Source organism: Parus major, chromosome 3, assembly GCF_001522545.3.
Source record: "Parus major isolate Abel chromosome 3, Parus_major1.1, whole genome shotgun sequence".
Classification (NCBI taxonomy): Eukaryota; Metazoa; Chordata; class Aves; order Passeriformes; family Paridae; genus Parus; species Parus major.
In genome coordinates, this window is record NC_031770.1 from 99,519,445 (window position 1) to 99,533,946 (window position 14,502).

Genomic DNA, 14,502 nt, shown 5'->3' on the forward strand with positions numbered 1-14,502 from the left:
CAGGCCAGGTACTTGTTAATGGGTGCATTAAAAGACAAGTCAATTTTGGTCCCAGTGTTTATTGTAAGTTTTTAGAGATGGGGAAGATGAAAGGGAGGTTTGCTTTAATGAGGGTCATGTCTGGGAAACATCACCTACCCTTCTGCTTTCAGGCTCTGAAAAGCTTAAAACATTATTCTTATTTCAATTCCCAGCTCATCACAAGGCAGTGCCTATCAGCTGTATACTTGCATGTACCAATTTCTGACAGCTATTACAGATTTTCTGAAAGCCAAAGAGAACAAGGTCTGAGTAAAAAGGTTGATCACTTTTCTATATCTATGGGATGTTGATATTTTTTGACAAATAATTTTTTTCTTATGAAATAAGACAAAACAGACTCATAGAATTTGTAGAAAAAATCAGTGAAAACTAAGATGGGTGCTTCAAGCAAGCCTGGGGAAATAAGGATACAGACTTTCAAATTCAGTTTGATAAATTTATAATAGAGAGAATATCAACAACGTTGACCTTAGGATTTCAATTTTATGTTTTACTTAACATTTACAAGTCACTGACTGTTGATCTATATTGGAGTTTATTATTTTTATACAATAAAAACTCAATATTTTTTAGGTTACTTTGCTTGATGAAGTGAGAAAGAATAGATGCTTTTTTGAAATCTTTTAAGATTAGGCCAATATTTAAGTGAATAGATAAAATTTGAGTTATGTGATAATCCAAATGTTAACACCAAGTTTAGAAAATGAGAAATTCCATATTTACTGCTTTTGACTTTTTTAAGATACCCACATCAGCTTTTGAGGTCTGGAGTTATGTGAGAAATTCAATTCTATATTTAAAACGTTTTAATTATGTTATAGGTACATGTTGTTACTAAGTATATAATATTAGGGTCATTATGATATATAATTATGATATAGGTAGTGCATCTAGATTCTAAAAATACACATTCTACAGATAATCTTGAGATTAAGTAATTACACAGGAAGTTAATATACAGTCTATATTAATAAGTGGTATTTACTTGCATAAAATAAGATTCCATTTCAGTAAATTGTAGTTTCAATATGAAACTATGTGTACATTCCACTGCCTAGTCTTAGCCTCTGTTAAGACTTTGACAATGAAAAATTTCAAAGACTAGATACTTAAACCCATTTATAATTCTTTTTGAATTTAACTTCTTCCCTGTTATGAGAAATTGTGAATATTTTTTTTGCTCTTTCCTAGGGCACGAAGCCATTGGCAATATCCAGACTGCCATGTCTCTGCTGATAGTGCAAAGACCATTTTCTGCCAAAGGTATCTTATGCTGCCAACACCAACTTCAAATGTCTATAGTAGAGGGTGCAGTCAACACTCAGCTGCTCCTCTATGCTCAGTCAGCACCTGTAAATGTATTGCTTTGCTCTGAACTCAGCTCTATGTAATTAGTTTTTGCACCTTTTGCTTAAGGATCCCTAAATCAAAGGGAAATTTCAAACAAAAGTATGGCATCATATGTGCAGTGAATCCTGTCTAATCTCCACATGTGACAAAAGCATGCTGCACTGGTGTGCAGACAGGGATGGTTTCAGCTGCATCATTCCGAGCTCTGACACGTCATTTAGGTCTAGTGTGGAACAAAACTCACAGAGCTTTTTCCAAATAGGCAGTGGTTGTTTCCCTGAATCTTTCAAACACTCAGAAATCTCTGAAAAAATGTGCTGAGCCTGTCATTACAAATAGAAGGACATGAAGGTGTAAAATCTCCTTACTGCTCCTGACTTCCTTCCCCAGAGGCAGCCTGGAAGCTGCTCACCCTACAAGTAACAGTATTTGCAAAGTGAATTGTTGTTTTTGCTTTGTTCAGCAATAATTTTTGCTTCTGTGTAACCACACTTCAGAGTCGCATCTGAAAACTACTAAACTTCAGGATTTTGTGGCTGATTATAAAGTTCAAAATATGAAGTGAATTTAACTGACCTCATGATAGCTGCTAGCATTGTTTGGCAATGTGAGGAAGTAGTTTGGGGGCTGGGAGAGTGATTTAATATGACATTAACTAATAAGATGAATGACATCTAAAATGGTAATATGGATAATTGAAATTTTGTGCCTCTTTTAAAGCAAAATATGAATCTTTTTTGATACAGGCAAAAGCAGGTCTTGTCCCGGGGAAAAGGACAACTGGTTGCTACAAATGATAGTTATACTGAAGACGAAAAAGTTCAAACTGCCCTTCTTCCTATCCTTTTAAAACCATGTGTGCTCCTGTGTAGTACACAGACTGGTGTAGGGGAAACTGAGACAATTAAATAATTCCCATTTATTTCAATGGGGTGTTGGATTGGTGCCAGAAAGAGAGTGGACACATTCTCTCTAGAAGCAATAGTCTCATCTGCTTTTATATGCACCAGATTTCTAATACCCTCCTCCATTTTTTGTGAGGAAACAAAACCAAACCAATCTACCAAAATCTTCCTTTCCTTGTTCACAAGTTCTGTCAATGGTTTGGGGTACTTTTGTTCAAAAATCTATGTCTTCCTGCCAAAAGTTTGGTGCAAAAAGCCACATTCTAAGGTAATGACATAGGGATACTCTGCTGACCACCATGGACAAGCCCATGGGAAGAGCATGGTTCCAGCATTCATGCTGCACCAGTGCAAGCTCTGGCACATCTTTTAGAGCTCATGTTTGACAAATGGCACGCAGCTTTGTCCATGTTTACAGTCACTTGCAATAAAAATTCATGTTGGATTATATCTCTGTGTTGTAAACAGGATGAAATGTAGCTACTTAGAAACTGGTTTGTGACTTTGTTTCCTTTGTCATAATATCTATATTTTTAAATAGTAATTTTGAAATAGTTGTGGACAAGAATTATTTTTTTTGTCTTATACTAAGATTCACTAGATAAAGACCTAGGCAATTTATGTAATTCTACAATTCCATCTGTATCACTGTTCTATCTTTCTTCTTGCTGTCATTGTACAGAAAACTAACTTGGCACAGCTTGTCCTTTTTTAAAGTCTGAGCCTCATGACAGAGTTTTTAATTTTGATAACACTGTGAGTTCCTGAGTCTTACCATCAAATACTGAATACAAAATGATTAGGGATATTGATAAGCAGAGTCCTATATAGATATAAATAATCTGCTTCATTCACTGTGCCTTTGAAATCCTCTTTTGTTTGCATTCAAGAAACTCTTTATGGGTTCTAGGACAAATTAAGACCCTGCCTTCATCCCTTCCTTACTAGGTTCTTTCTTTAAGCCTGTAATTAGCTGCAGATGAAACTGTATCTATTTAAGTGTTTAAGCATTTGATTTCCCCTAGAAACAGATACTCACATGTCTAAATTACAGTATTTTTTGCCTTCTCTCTGCAGGTTCAGTCCCTGGCCCAAAAGTAATTTATATCATTCCTGTGTCACCAAAAGCAGAAGATGCCTATTCACTGTATTTTTCACAATGGGACGGGGGTGGTACAGTCCTCTTTTGGAACTTTGTAGACATTTTTATGGCATAGCATTACTCAGTATTTGTATATTTTAAAGCCCAGAGGAGACAAGTGGTTTTGCAAGCATATAACTGGACTTACTGTAATAGCAAGACATGCAAGACAGAGGGGAAATCTGTACTAAGGCTGCAGCTATGGCATTTCTCAAGAACAAAAAACCCCAAACATCTAGCATGTTTTTTTCAAAGGGCATCAGCTGTGAAAAACAGGACTCTCCTGAGAGTGTTAGGAAGGGTGGGGAGCGTAGAAAGAGCAAGGTGGTTGCTACTGTTGAGGGATTCTCAGATGTAGGAATCCAGGTGTTATTCAAATAAAATCAACTGCTGGGAGAGCTGCAAAATCACTTCCTAATAAGAATGGATTGAGCATTGCCTGGGGGAGCTGACAGAAGCTCAAAGGAGAGCCTCTCCTACACACTACATTTGTCTTATATAAAGGCTGGATTTTTGATTCATCGAGGCTGAATTTGGATGATCTGCTTCCATTATCACTTACCCTACTAAAACAGCCCATTGATTTTACTACCACCTCTGTTCTCTCTCATCCTCCTACATCTGTGTTCCAGGAAACCAGTCTTACAGCTACTGACTCCAGCAGTGCTGGTCTGCCCCAGCTTGTGCTCCCCTCACACAGCCTCACACCCCAGCAGCACTTACCTGCTGCAGCAGCATGGTTCTGAGGCTGCTACTGCTAAAAACCTTTACAGCCTGCCAGGACCTACACATCTACTCTGTCCAGCTGCCACTGGCCTCTGGCAGGCTAACTTAGCCCTACAGTTATTACTGTGATAAACACCGCTACTTAGAATATGCACACCGACCAAAATGTGTTGCAGCATGTCAAAAAGATAAATTACAGGGGTTTGTTTCATATGGTCTATCCCTAATATAAGCTTATATACACCTTCTATATGAACACTGCATATGTTCATAGTATACACATAAAACATACATATATCTACTCAGATATGTATTCCCAACACCAAATCCAAATACATTTTCTGGCAACATGGAGTGCCACAATGATTGCCTCCCTGACTGCACTTTAACAGGAATCCTCCCTAAATTAAATGTATATGGATTTTCCTCCCTGGTGTGTCTGTGCATATTTACACATATTTACACATATTTACACACACATGTGTCTGTGTCTCTGTGTATTTTACATATAAACTAATGTATTAATAAACCAGTACAATTTTATAGTATAAAATACAACTGAATTTTTAAAATTGAGGTAAATCAGAATCTGTGACACAATAAATACAAAGCTTCTTTCTCAAATAGAGAACAGCAACCTGCCTTTGAAATGGGAATATCTTTCCCATACAACCTGTCTGACCATGTGAAACAACAAATCTAGAATTTCAATCTACCACACTCTTCTGTGCCCAGAGAAGAAACATTGCTTTGCAACACTAGACAAAGCATCAATTGACTTTCCATGTTTCAGTGACCAAAGCAAACTGAAATTCTCTACAGTTATATTCCAAGCAGAATTGCCTGTAAGTATGCACAGAAGAAAGGCCACACTTTGAAACTTTTATCCACTGTACAGAAGTCAGAAACCCTTTATAAGCAGCAGCTTCATGATGAGCATCTGAATTCCTTCCTCCCTTCCTCCCTCTGTTTCAGGCTTTTTCTGAATGAACCTGATGATGGCTGTTACACTGTGACTTCAGTGAAAAATCTGGAATCACTTAATGTCCTCAAAGATACTGCAGAGAAATTTCTAGACCAAGAAATAAAAGAATTTTAAACAAGTCAATGGTCTACCAGTCTGTGTTGGCTAGTGTTCATTATTTTCCCCCAAACTCTAAATTACCCCAAGTGGTTTAGTCTGATTTAGACTCAGCTGAAAGTGATGAGGATTTTTCCATTCATTTTAGAAAATGCTGGATTAGACTTTACTCTTTTTGTTCCTGAACCAAACCTTAAATATGCCAATAAAGTGCCTTTTATGCAGTTTAATGGGCTTGTAGTCATTCCAGTAGTTCCATATTAAAAAAAAAAAGAAAAAAAAAAAAGGAAAAAAAAGAAAAAGAAATGCTTATTTCCTTAATCTTATTCCAACTAACGTGGTTTTGGCTTCTTTTTCTTCGTTGCTACCCCTCCCAGTTGGTTCAAATTAGCTTGCTCATAGTAAATGTCAGCACAGAGACAAAGACTCAAATAAACACAGAGACTCAGCAATTCTCTGAGGTCTGGTCCTCTCAGGATGCACAAGGGGGAAGACAGCAGAGAAACCTTGTTCTGTTTCATACCTACACAAAAGGCAGCGTTCCCCGCGGTTGTTTCTGCGGTGTCGGGCTGCGGTGCAGGATGTGTCACCGGCGGGGAGCGGCAGCGCCACCGGCCAGAGCCTTCTGCAGCGGCATTTCCCTGCCATTCATCCCAGCTGGCCACATCGCAGCCGGGCTGGAGCATCGCTGGGTGCTCTTCCAACCCTCCCACCCCCGCCCAAGCGCCACTTGCAGCCCTGAGTTTCTACTTTTTGGGCTTTGGTGTGCAGGGCGTTGAAGTCAATGGAGAGGTTCCCATTTGCGAGCACCTTCCTGCGCTTGGCTCGTCCCTCCCCTAAAGCACCCAACATCGGGCTGAGGTGGGAAGGGATTGCTTAGGCACTACTTTAGATTTGCTTTAGCAAAACAGCCTGAAAAAATCTCTAAATTTAAATAAAATATTCATTACTAGAATAAAATTCAGACGTAGTTGTTGTCTGAGGCAAGGTATTAGTACCTGCACCAAACTAACACCTGAGTACTTATGAGTAACATAAAATGTTATGGGTTGTGAGAATATCATTATTACAACCTCAGTGGTCTTTTCTTTCTATAGTAAATAGACTTCAAAAATATTTCACAATACTAGAGCTTATGAACACTACTTAATAAATTATGCTGAAGACAGAAAAAAACCCCAACCATCCAAGCAGATATTTTTAAGCAACAGACTAAATTTTGCTCACTTTACAGTCAGAAGCTGCATTGTTCTTTGGATTAGGCAGGGCTAGCGTGTCCCCTAGCCACAGCATTTCGTTCCCTGGGTAGTGAATTATGCACCACAATTGGTGTGCATTCTATTACTAAGATACACTAAAGAATAATCCCTTAGAAACTGGAAATTTTCTGATGCTCAGTGCTCTTTAAATTATTTCTGGATAAAATCACCATGATGAACTTCCTGCTCTGGCGTGTTTGTGTTTGTTGCTGGCAGCGTTTCAAAGAAAAGCTTTCCTAAGCGTGCCCGCTGGTTTCCAGCAGAGAGGTTTCCTCGTTCCGGCGATGGCCGCTGCCGTGCGCATCCCCGGCGCTCCGCTCGGCTCTCTGCAGCTCGCTGCACTGACGTCACCCCAGCACCATCCACACATCCTTTTGTGTGCTGTGAATGAAAAAGTAAATTGATCCCAGTGGGGACCGTGCTCACAGCGAACGGAGAAAAGCTGCCACTCTGCCAGCCATAGATGGCATCAGACGTCTGTCAGTACGGTCCTTGCTTTGGCGCTCAGATTAGACAGGGCATCAGTTAGGGGGGCTCCTCGAAAAATAACCTGCTTTTCAGGGGGGCTAAATGTGACACGTGAAAATTAATAATAATTTAAACGGCAAAGGATGTAAAAAAGAACACCTTGTATCTAGCAGGTAATTTTAGAAAGGACAAATATTATTATGCTAAATTTATGGATGAGAGAAGTGTAATCTCCTTGGGGCTATGGAACAAAGGCAAGGAATAAAGGGGAATTAAAAAACAGCCACCAAATCTTGTGAAAAATATCCATTTTGGAACGTTGAAATCATCTGTGCTAAATAAACTATCCCTGCTAGGATTCTGGCCTCACCTATTCTGAATTCTAGTCCTGAAGTCCAAGTATTTATTACAGGAACGGTGTTTCTTAGCATGCAAATGCAGAATTAAAAATCCTACACTGAGGTTTTGTTTTAGTTCTGGTTTTATCTATTGTTTTATATGGGTATTTGTATCAAAGAGAAGAGAAAAAAAGGTTTATTTTCTAAGATTTTCCCACATTCTTCTACGTTTACCCTCCACCAATATCAGTTCCTATATTATAATGTCTAACACTTTTATCCTTTTGGAATCCCTGAGGGACATGTCCTTCATTTAAGAGTGGTGTACATACATGTGTGAGAGAAGGATTAGAGGAACAAATGGTGGCTTGACTCAAATTCCCTAGAATACCTGTGACAAGGCAGGAAAAGAAACTAAAAGCCAAAATGGCATCCTAGAAATGAACTTTTATGTCTCCTCTCCCATCACACAACAGCTGTCACAGGCTCGCTGTCCCCTGTCCTCACACTGAAGTGGGCTTTACATATGCTGCAGTAAAATGCTGTCAATAGCTCCACGTGATCAGGCGTGTGTCTGGTGAGGTTTGGCCTCCTGATTTCAGGCTATTTCCTGTTTATCATAATTCTTCCTCATTATTATCCAACAGTGTGTGAATGTTATGAATGGCTTCAGCCAGCAGACTTGGTGCACTCCTTGTAAGGTAGAGCTGTCAACATCTGGCCTTTTTTATCTACAATCTGACACAATGGGAAAGCTGACCTGTACGGTTTCTGGAGTGCTAACACTGCACTTACAGCCATGGGATTCACCTTCTTGGATCAGAGAAGCCACATGCCATCCTAGCAATGGGTGGTTGCACCCAGCCTTTTTCTATTAGAAAGGTGACTTGTGCATGGCAAATTTGGCTGCCCCCTGCTCAAGTCCCACTTTATGTAGTGTTTGTAGAGGAATTAGTTTCTACCCACTTTCCAGGCTGCTTGGGCTTTACAGAAAGATGTACTGTAAGTACTATCAGCCAAATCCTTGTAACCTGGCTTAATTACGAATGGAACTCATAATTTGCCTTTAGTAAAGGAAGGATAACTGTTTGGGTAAGTCAGGCTTTGGCTGACTTAATTTCCTTTAGGAGCATATACAATTTCACTGTGGGGCAGGATTGCCCACATGATTTCTCTGTGCACATTTGGTTCCATACATAATTTCCTTATTTCAAAAATAAAATGTTGCAATGTCAATGTTAGCTAAAAAAAACATGGATTTATTTCAAAGGCATAACTGAAGAGAAAATCTGTAGGCTGCAAAGCTACCAGTTCAAAATGCTGCTGCTCTTTCCTATAATGGAGCTTGGCTCAGTGGAACTTGCTTGATTTCAGTGCTCACAGACTTGAGACCATTTTTGTCTTCTAGATCAGAGACTCCAGTGAAGAGGCGAAGAACAATTTTTATTATCCTATTTTAGTATTTGAAGGGTCATTTTTAATTTTTATTATCCTATTTTAGTATTTGAAGTGGTATAAAAATAGGTTGATGCCATGGGCAGAAAATTAGCACTGCTATTTTGCTATTTTAAAAAAAAATATATATGCATTGCAGGTATGGGATTTTTTTCTATAGATTTTTCATACAGGTTTTATCACAAGGTGACCTAGTCCACATGAGAATTTCTGAATGCTACCTGCATAAAACTCAGGGATAAATAAAGTAATTTTGATGCTCCACCAAGAACTTTGTGGGGTTTGTTCCTTTTTATTACTCTGTTGAGTGTTGCTATAAATCTTAGCGCAAAAGAAGAAATAATTTTTTCTCTGAATTTTCCTCTGAAATGGATTTTTCAGGCACCACATTAAAAGGGGTGCTTTAGGGGCCACAGAAAAACTATTTTATTTTGACACACTTGGAATTACATTTTATTATGTTAATGACAAAATTCTTTTTGAAAATCAAATTAATTATTTTGTACTAAAATGTTCTTAACATTTTAAAAGACTGAAATTTAAATGAAATGTCACAATTTTTCAATCAAAGCAGCTGAAGTGATTTAAATGTCTAATTTCTTAATTTTCCCTCCCCCCCCAAATTTGTTTTTGCTTTTGTTTCTCTTGATGGTGAAAAGAAGAAAAAAAAAAAGCGGAGGGAAATCATTCTGTTTCCATTAAATAGACAATCTGGTGTCTGTCCTGCTTTACTCCCATGGGAGAAGCATAACAGATGCACAAGAAGGACTAATGTTATATAGCTGATAAGTTTAATAGACATTAGACTGCTAAGCTGTTCAGTAAGTTCTCTCCTTTTGCTCACCCTCCCCTGCCCATCCAGCTGCAGTAAGAACCTGAAATGTGTGCTGTCAGTGAAGGGACCCTTCAGCAGGGAGGTCCAGAGCACTGAAGCACCATCTGGCAGTGACACACATCCATTACCAGGTTAGAACTGGGAAGCTGGACAACCTTTGAGCCACTGTGGATTGATACATAAAACCGTGGTTTTATGCTGGAAACACAATCTTAGGAAAGGTTGCCTGGGTGTCCTTATAAATTAATATAAAAAAATGTATGCAGAAAGACTGAGGTGATGTAAACACAATGGATTTGTGTTTTCATGGAAACAAAGCTGTGAATTGCCAGAGTGCAGTGCATTCTAACTAATCCCCCTGGACTGAGTGTGCAGCTCAGGTGTAGCCATCAGGTTTGGTGAGGAGAGGAAAAAGAACCAGGAGCTTGGACTTAGGACAGTTTTTTCCATCTCCCATTACTCAAATTCACCATTGTCCTGGGGTAGGGTGGCAGAAGAGGAGACACCAGGATTTGAAAGACAAGGTTTTCAGAGATTTGGAAACATGCTTGGCATTTATGGATCATGGTTATTTTTCTCTCACAGGCTGGATATCCTTCAGCCCTGGTCAGCCCGGAGAATAAATGATTCCTGTGGTCTGGAGAGGTCTTCAAGAGCAGACAGGAGATCTCTTAGGGTGAAGGGGTCCGATGTTGTGAAGTCTGATCACAGTTGTGATATTGTGTGATCACAGTCTGCTGATCACAGGTGTGATATTGACTGACTTGGCATATGTGATTCACCCCTTACTTAGTGAATTGGCACAGCAGGAACATTGTAGAATTCCCTGCTTAAACTTCGACATTAAATTGTGGAAGATTATTTTCTCTCCTCACCTAGTACACTTTTCCTGTCTCCTTGGTGAGCTGAGAAGACTGCCTGTGAACACCTTGTGTATTTTGGAAAGAAGTGACTTGGGAATATTAACTCATTAAGTCATTGTTCACCAGCAAGCCACTATCTGATAAAAGTCCCATGTTTTATCCCATCCTGATCTGAGGAGTTTTCAAAATAGCTGCAGGATGGAAAGGTTTGTTCCCTATTACCACTGACCTAGGCCAGCTTCTTTAGCTGGATCTGGCTGTATGGTTCCCCGGGGGAAAATATAAGCAGTAAAAGTTGTCTGTAGCTTCCACATCTTCCCTGGAAGCAGTTTTCTAGCTCATAAAGGAAACTTACTCCCCTTAAAGATACAGAACTCTTCAATCTTGGAGGGGAATAGTCTTTCATAAACAGAAAATACATTATTTTCTTAAATATCAGTGGTGAATTTATAAATAAGCTCCTATAGCTGGTTTGAATTGCTTTCCATCTTGCTTCCTGTAAATCAAGTTAGGTTAGGTCACTGCCTGAAATCTGTCATGAAAATTGAAGTTGAGCCAAAAAGCAGCCTTCACAGTGTTCCCGTCCTGGGAAAGTAAAACATGTCAGCGGAGGAGTTTAACAGATTTGTTGTCATGAATATAATTTTGAAACAGAAGGCAGGCTTGTCTCATAGTGTGGTTTGGGGACCCCACAATTAATGCTGCTATTCAGCCAGCATGGATGCTTTATCCTGATATATCACAGCATCCCACTGCTGGGCTGACACAGGGCCACTTGGCCAAAAGAACAGCATGCCTGGCTTGGGCAGGAGCATTTGCACGCCTGCAGCACACAGACCTGTTACACTGATGTAGCTGTGATCTTCTTAGGAAAAGACCAATAGCCAGAACCTCCTCTCTCCAGGTACCACACTCCATCAGGCTGCTCTGTAATGTAATTATTCACCAAGTTTTGTTGTGTTCCCTTCTGCACCAATTCCCCCCAGCACTACATTGAGTAGTTTGTCTCTACTCCCAGTGACCTAGGCCACTCTTTTTGCTTCTACATAGGGGATTTCTATATGGCTTGAGTTTTTCTGTAGAAACCATTCGCTGTGGTGATGCTGCCTGCTAGTTATTTTTAGCTTGCTTTCCTTCCTTTTTCCTCAAAATAAAATATCTCTATGAGGAGTCTATAAAATTGATAATTACCAGAGAGAAGTGAGACCAAAAGGCATTTTATTGCACAAAAAATATTTTAATTTGAATTTTTAGATTACATATACCTCCAGTTCCACAGAAAGCAGTGATGGATGGTAGAAAAAGCATTAAGCAGGATTGGGGGGAAACTCCCCTGGTTGAAAACCAGATTCAGTTGAATGGTCTTCAAGTCACAGAAGCCTTTGGCATTTATTCAGAGTAACGCTGTGGAGGCAAAAAGCTTGTGTTTTAAATTATATGACTTTACAACAGAAGACACAAAATTTAGTTATGTTAGAATGTAAAAAAACCAAACCAGAAAGTAAAAGAGGAAATGGAGTGGGATGGGCCCTGATTAATCTCACCTTCTTCAGCTAGTGATGTCCCTAGCTGTGTGCCAATGTCTGGAAGAGATGTCCAGGTCACTGATGTCTTATCCAGCATGTGAAGTTGTATCATGGGCCTCTCTTCCCATTGCTCTTCCAGTATTTAACTTTTCTTTAGCTCCTCCAGAGCTACTGCATCACAGGATGAAATTAGACATCAATTATTGAGGACACAAATGGTTTCTTAATGAAAAAAGTTCTCTTTGCAAAGTTGTCTTCATCACATGTTTATGTATTTTCCATTCAATGGGCCAATAATGATAATCATTATCTTCATTATTCTTGAAAAAAGCTTTCACTACATAGTAAAAAAATTATGGTTGTGATCTAAAAAAAGCAGAACGAGGAAGGTATGTAAAGGACAGTTAGAAACAGTAAGAAGACAAAATATCAGAATTAATTGAAATTTAGTAGAGCTAATATCCCTATTAGAAGGAGTCAATTGAGCCTAAAACATTAGCAACCTATATATTAGAAGTTTTTGGTTTTCATGTACATGTTCCTAATGCCTTGTTAGAAAATCAAATTTTAAAGTCCTTAACTCAATTTTTATTCACTTCTCACTCAGACAAAATTGTAATCAACTTCAATCAAGACCTTGCCCCAGCATGCTAGATGAGCTGTGTCATGTTTTACTGCCATCAGATGCTAATAAAAAGTTACCATTATAAACTATAATGAGGTAAAGGACATTTTATGTTGAATGATTTAATAACACTTTTTGCTTATACAGCCAAGCAAGGATCTCAAAGCGCTGTACAGAACTCATGAATGCATTTTAAGAACAATGTCTGTGATTTAGTAAATTAAAGTTTATTTTAACTTTATTATTACTTTATTTTAACCTGATAAAAGGTACTGTTGGATTAGATGGATGAAACACAAGTCTTAAACTGAGGGATTCAAAGCCCAGCCATTCCTACATGTGCTGTGGCTCTGCCTTACTGTGGGCACATTTCCTCAGATTTCCTCATGCCTAGATTTGGAAGCTATTTTATCTCAAAACCATCAGAAAGAGAATTTTTTCTGTCCTTGATATTCTTTCAAAGTTCCCTTTACCCTGCTTGGCTCATTTGTTCATTGTCAGATCTGGCATACTTGGAGCAAAATCTTTTTTAGAAATACAGGCTGACCACCTCCCCAGGTTTGGAAGTATTGGTCTCTTTTTCAGAACTCCCAAATTACTCTCATTCTATTTCAGTAAGTTAATTTCATGTGAAAATAATGTGGAAGGAAACGTAGCAGAGGTATTGAGTTAGCTTTACCATGACTTGTTGATTCTTTCTTGTTATTTTTTATTGTTCTTTAAGGAGGAAATGAATATATCTGAGTCAGGAGCCTTCTGCTCACAGTGGAAATGATCAAAATGAAATCATAAAATCCTATTAGGCTGTCATTGCCTTTTCAGGCCTTCTAGTCAGAGGAGCTTGCTTACAGTCAGAGATCAGAGATCACAGCCTGCTACAGCCACAGACTCACAATGAATGAAGGATTTGTGGAAGGCTAAAGGCAGGGCTCTGCTTTTTATATCCTACGGCTTCAGGTGCACAGCTCTAACAGTAATCAGCTATCAGAGGTGTGGCATCAGTTCTTAGGGAACTACCAGGCCCTAGAGAGTATGTTTGAGATGGAAAAGATCTACTGTTCCAGAGAACCTGTATTCATGCTGTGAGGAGATAATGTATCTTTCTGCCTAATCTTTTGTGGTGTCAACTTTCATTCAGGTGATTGTTAATCTCTCTGACTCCTACTCAGTCATTTTCATGGTTTCATCTGACCTTCAGTCCTATCCAGCACTGATAGATTCCTTATGTCCTTAAAGCCTTTACTGAGAAAGGCCCACAAAGTGCTGACTTTTGTTTGATAATCAAAGCACGACCTAACATATCACATGAAATTTCATCTGATACAGCCTGCCCATTTGTCTTTCCCATGGCTTCCAAGCAGAAGACAACTGGGACTTCATTGTGTTGTTTTCCTTTTGGTTCTCTCTTTCTCCCCCACCTTCCAGAGCTAATGTCCCACATCTCTTCTCCCCTCTTCCTGCTCCTTGCTATATATATATGAATATATCTGCATTTCTTGCAGCAGACACTGTTTCTTGTTTACCCCAGGATCTGCCATAGTCCAAACTTCATTCCTACTCTTATCTGATTCTCCAGTGAAAGTGTATTTAGTCTGTCTTCCTCTAGCACCACCAACTCTCAAACAAAGCAGTTTATCTTTCTCATAATTTCCACATCCTATGATATCCACTTGTCTCTACATTTTGATGCCATCAGCTATACTGAAAATCATGTTGATTTCAGACTATATTATAAAATTTAGAAACTGAAAGGTGTTTGGCTCTATTTTGCAGTATTTTGTTGAGTAATGAAATGCAAATGATAAATTTCATAATAGACCTGCAGTAAAGATTGTCCTTTGTGAAATGAAAATATATATATATTATATTATAGATTAAATAATTAATT